At 50.7% G+C, this 6024-nt stretch overlaps 1 pseudogene; it reads right to left on the reverse strand.

The window, feature by feature from the left end:
- The window catches only part of LOC103600930, a 4895-nt pseudogene extending 1677 nt beyond the window's left edge, over positions 1–3218 (reverse strand).
- Between the last annotated feature and the right edge of the window lie 2806 nt (positions 3219–6024).

Below are 6024 nucleotides of genomic sequence, written 5' to 3' on the forward strand. Positions count from 1 at the left end.
TGGGAAGCTGTGTAAGGAAAGAGAATGTTTGCTAAGATCAAGCTTTTGTTAGTGGATCAACTTAACCTCTTGCAAATTGCATTATGGAATGTCACTTTGCTTGTTTTACTGATGTTACCAGCCTATATTGTTAAACTATAACCCCACCTATGTTCTTTTCCTGTAACTTCCTGGTCTGGAGAATAAATGTGGGAAGAGAACCCCAGTTCATGGTTAATTTCCCAGAAGGAAGGAATGCCTCTCTCTTGAGGGTTCCAGGAGATTAACCCCTTCAGGGTCTCTCACTGCTTCAGAGATGGGCTTTGCATAATCCTTTTGCAGCTCCATCACCCAGGGGAAGAGAAGTGACAAATCCGTGTGAAGCAAAGCAACACCCGTCATGATGGATGCCTCCAGTTCCCTCCCGAACACACACCAGAAGCCCTCCTCCTGGGCAGGGCCAGGGGCTGGGCTGGTTGGTGGCTCCCAATGCTCCTCTTCTTTCTCTTCCTCTTTGGGGAAGCTCTCATCAGCGGAGCCTGGGGTATAGCTCACCCTCCGGGGCTCAGTGGGGGGGGGCTGCTCCTCAGCCAGCTGGAATGCCACTCCTGAGGGGTCACAACCTGGACAGCAGCCTCCCGCAGAGTATAGAAACCTGGGTCCCTGAAACCACCTTCTGTGGCCGAGCTGTCCCAGGACTCCACAGTGCTGTCCACACTGTGCTACAGTGGCTGAGAACTAGGCTGCCAGCAGGCCTCTTTTGAGGGCCTCTGGCAGGTTCTCTTCCATATCACTGGCCTCACTGAGGCTGCCCAACTTATGGAGTGGCAGGGGGCAGTCTAGACATCCTTAGAGATGAACAAGGTGACCCTGCACAAGGACCCCATGCAGAATGACTTTGGTTTCAGCATTTTAGATGGCCTCCTGGAGAAGGGTGTCTATGTCCACATGGTGTGCACTTGGCCAGCCCAAAGGGGGCCTCTGGCCCTTTGATTTTTAGTGTGACAGTCTTTCCAGCCACCTGCAGGAGTGAATGGCTTCCTCGTTCAGTGGCTGGCCCTTGGGGCTAATGCTGTTGACGGCCAGGATGAGGTTCCCCACATGGATGGCACCAGTCCTCTCAACCAGACCACACTTGGTGAGGCCTGAGATGACAACAGGGTAAAAAGTTTCTTCTGTGCCCAAGATCGTGATGCCCAGGGGGCCCTCATAGTGTTTCAACTCCACTGTGTTGCTGACGGCACCTGTGGTCTCCTGCTCATAGGATTTGCCCTCATCCTTGCGGATCTTCAGCTTCAGCAGGAATTCACACTGCTGCAGGATTTACACGGCACCCTCCATGGGGCAGTTGTCCAGGCGGATATTGTTGATGGCCAGCAGCTTGTCCCTGGGCTCGAGGGTGCACCAGTCCTGTGTGCCACACTGCCTTTCTTGATGTCGGAGATGATCAGGGGCACCCGTCTATGTCCACATGGTGTGCACTTGGCCAGCCCAAAGGGGGCCTCTGGCCCTTTGATTTTTAGTGTGACAGTCTTTCCAGCCACCTGCAGGAGTGAATGGCTTCCTCGTTCAGTGGCTGGCCCTTGGGGCTAATGCTGTTGACGGCCAGGATGAGGTTCCCCACATGGATGGCACCAGTCCTCTCAACCAGACCACACTTGGTGAGGCCTGAGATGACAACAGGGTAAAAAGTTTCTTCTGTGCCCAAGATCGTGATGCCCAGGGGGCCCTCATAGTGTTTCAACTCCACTGTGTTGCTGACGGCACCTGTGGTCTCCTGCTCATAGGATTTGCCTTCATCCTTGCGGATCTTCAGCTTCAGCAGGAATTCACACTGCTGCAGGATTTACACGGCACCCTCCATGGGGCAGTTGTCCAGGCGGATATTGTTGATGGCCAGCAGCTTGTCCCTGGGCTCGAGGGTGCACCAGTCCTGTGTGCCACACTGCCTTTCTTGATGTCGGAGATGATCAGGGGCACCCCTCACTTCCTTCTGGCCAAGCTGATGGTGATGCCCAGCTCCATGCCATACATCTTGGGCAGTTTCACATGGAGGTGCCACTGCTTCAGAAGACATACTCGACCATGTCGAACTCGATCTCCAGTACAACCCTGTGGGCCAGCAAAGCATTCCGCAGCAGCTGGTTGGCTTCCTCCGTAGTCCTGTCCTCCGTGGTGATGCCATTGATGGACAGGACTTGGTCCTCCACCTGCAGCAGCCCACACTTCTCAACCGGGCTGTCAGGCTTGATGAAGTGCATGAGGGGTGGGGAGGACAGAGTCTCAGTGGTGAAGATGCTGCCCTGGAGCTGGAGGCCGCAGCTGCTGAGCATGACCTCCGTGGTCTCTGTGTGCACAATCTGCCCACCTGGCCCCACCATACTGGACGCCTGCGACAGTGAGCTCTTGTGTTCCCTTCTTCTCTGCCTCTTCTGCCCCATTGCAGTCCAGGGGCTCATGGACTGGGATCCAAGGGGAAGGGTGCTGGGGTCGGTGCAGGAAAAGGCATGGTTCATGGTCTGCGAGGAAAAGGGAGTCAAGGACAAGGCCCTTTCACCTCAATTATTTGCTGCGTGACCTCAGGCAAGTCTCTATCCCCCCTCCGGGCCTCAAAGGCTGTAGGTTTTCCACAGACCCAGTGAAACCTGGCTGCTAGGGACAGGGCCCATCTCATCATTGACATGCTAGGTGACAACAAGNGTGAAACCTGGCTGCTAGGGACAGGGCCCATCTCATCATTGACATGCTAGGTGACAACAAGCAGGCCCCCTAACATTTGTGAGTCTTGGTGTCCTCCCGTATACAACAGGCATAATCCCCTCCCTAGAAAAAGGTGAGAAGGACTAATCTAGCTATAGCAGGATGGGCATATTACATCAGCTCTGGTCCTGTCCAGCAGGTGTGGTCCAGGTGGGCATTCTGTAGTGGCCGGGCAGGGGACTGTGACAGGAAGGCATGTAGGGATCACAACAGTGCAGCTGCTCACTCCTCTGCACTTTCACTGCCTCTGAGGGCTTTGGAGGCTGCCCACTTTGGGGCACAGACATGATCTCCAGTTGCACTCTCTTTGATACACTGGCCAGGAGCTTGGTGGCCTCAAGCAGTGAGCAGTGTTCCATGCTGGTGCCATCCATCGACAGGATGTGGTCTCCAACATGCAAGGCCCTGCTTCTGTCCACCACACTGGATGGCTTGATGCAATTGATGGTGATGAGGACAACCTCTTTTGCTAAGCTCATTGGACCTCTTTTTTTTTTTTTTTTTTTGGCAGCTGGCTGGTAAGGGGACCCAAAACCTTGGAACTCTTATTTTATTTTATGGAATAAAGTATTGCCTGATTATAGAATTGCATTAAAGCCAATTGAGATCTTTAAACTTCATTTGCTATAATTTTGTCCTTTGACAGTCTCAACTGGAATACTTTTTTTTTTTTTCCTGCTATAAAGTCTATGAATTAGGCTGGTTGGTTAGCTCACTTGGGAAAGTGTGGGGCTGATAACACCAAGGTCAAGTGTTCGGATCTCTATATTGGCCAGCCACACACACACACAAATAATAAGAATAATAACTCTTTCTAGTCAAGATGGCAGAATAGATTGTCCCCTGTGTCACTCTCTCCCAGAAATCAACCAATTTAACTATTAAAAAGCAACGACAGCCAAGCTGGGGCCGCTAAAGCTCAGGGGAAGAGGAGTGACCTACGGAGGGCATGAAGGCAGGAGAAGCCACGATGAAAGAAGGAAAGGATCACTCTCACCATTTTGAGCCCCAGCTGCTTCAATGCTGGAGCTGTTGAGTGCATAGAGCAAAACCTGGCAAAAGCCACAGCTGTGCCCTTCGTATGAAGTTGCTTGCAGGTGGCAGGAGAGAAAAGGGCCTTGGTGGCCCCCAGGCCAGCAAAACCACTAACAGTTCCCATGGACCCACACAGGAGCGAGGAGCCAGAACAACTGAAAAAAGAAGCCACTCAGAGGCCGGTGAGTCATCTCAATGGCCCGTCCCATGGGAAGTGTATGGAGTATGGGCAACGGGGGAGACGGGCCCACCAGGGGAACATTGGGGCACAGCATGGACAGCTGATCTGCCCCCCAATCAGTGCAGGACCACTCAGTGGAGATTGGTCAGGAATATAGAACTGCAGGGAGTGGAGTTTGCTGAAAAGACTCAGGCCCAGATCAGAGTTTCCACACAACTCAGGTACACCAGACCTCAAGAGACCCAGAAGCACATACGAGGTCAACCATTAAGACCTGAGCTGCACAAAAAGCCTTCCTAAGGGAATCAGCAGCAAAGCAGCAATTTAGCTCAACTACAGGGCTCAAGTTCTGGTCCCCATAGGAAGTTTCCCCCTATTTTAGAAGTAAGCAAAGGATAACAACTTAGTTCCAGGGTAGAGTTTAAATGGTAGGTACAGCAAATAATCCAACACAGAACTGGAAGAAAAAATAAAATACCTACAGATCAGAGACAAAGTTGATATTAACTAGTAAAGGCCTAACACCACCAAAGAACACTTATAAAACCTAGAAGCACTAGAAGCAGTGACCACTGAGCTGCCATCAGTAGCACCCTGAGCTCCCAGGCCGGGCAGTGGAGGGACGAGGGCCTCAGCCACTTCCCCACCTGACATCTGCAACCAGCCCAGTGACAACTACAGAGCTGCTGCAGGAAGTGTCCCAGGCTCCCCTGCCAGAATGAGATGGGGTGCCACGGGCCTCAATCATGCTCCCCTTCCTTCCTCCTCTTTCCACCCTATTTCCCTCCCCCTTCCCCTTTCCCCCTGTACTAACCATTAAGGGAGGGAAGGTTGGAGGGGGAGGGGGAGGTTGGATAAGAGGCATAAAGAATAAGTATGATTTGTATCAATGAATATGCTAATAAAAAATAAATTAAAGGGCCGGCCCGGTGGCGCACTGCTACAGTGGGCCACTTGGGAGCGTGGCAGTGAAGCGCGGTGGCGCTCCCGCCGAGGGTTCAGATCCCACATACAGACCGGCCGCTCACTGGCTGAGCGAGGTGCGGGTGCAACACCGAGGGTTGTGATCCCGTTGCCGGTCCCGGTCCAGTACGGGCGCGACACTGAGGGTTGCGATCCGTTGCTGGTCACGAAAAAAGATAAAAAGGAATAAAAAAAAAAATTAAAAAAGTACGGGCACGACACTGAGGGTTGCGATCTGTTGCCGGTCACGAAAAAAGACAAAAAGGAATAAAAAAAATAAAATAAAATAAGACAAAAAGGAATAAAAAAAATAAAATAAAATATATATGATAAAAGTGTATGAATTTAATAAAAGTCTGTTATCTTCATTAGGGCTTTCTGGGTACAAATGACATAAAGTCCCACCCAAGCTAATTTGTATAAGGGTGGGAGGAAGGAATTTATTAACTCATGACGTATACTGGCTTCAGGCATGGCTAGATCCAGGGTCATAAAGGATGTTAACTGGACTGGGCCTCTCTTCTGCCTTCGTCATTATTGGCTTTATTCTCAGATAGGATCATTCCTCAGGGAGGCCTCCTGCAGCTCCTATCTTACACTGTCATAGTTCTAAGACCAGACAAAGGAGCTATTCTCAACCCAAAAGGCCCAACAAACATCCTGGCAGTCTGGATTGAATTGTACACATGCTCAGAACTACTCATCATGATCAGAGGGATGGAAAATGCAACTCGGTTTGGGCACAGGCTGCATGCCCTCCCCTGGAGCTGGAATGGAACCTACATCCTAGTGGGGAGCCCACCTAAAGCACATGATTGAGAGTGGCACAATTTTCCCCCAAAGGAAAGTTGCTGATATCAAAAGAAAGACAAATGACCACTGGGGCAGGCAAAAATAGTATTGTATTTCTTAACTGTTGGAGTGAGCAGGACTAAAGCCTTTTTGGGACCTAAAACTGCATGGGCTTTAGAAAAATTTTAAAGGACAGTTTTTTTCTTAGCACACATTTCTGTGAGTTCCCTTCTTTTCCCATGATTACTTGATAATTTGAACCTTAGATACAGGGCAGGATGATATTACTTACATGAGGGTAGAGCTGTTTTTCC

The sequence above is a fragment of the Galeopterus variegatus genome, unplaced genomic scaffold (assembly GCF_000696425.1).
Source record: "Galeopterus variegatus unplaced genomic scaffold, G_variegatus-3.0.2 Scaffold3509, whole genome shotgun sequence".
NCBI classification, from domain to species: Eukaryota; Metazoa; Chordata; class Mammalia; order Dermoptera; family Cynocephalidae; genus Galeopterus; species Galeopterus variegatus.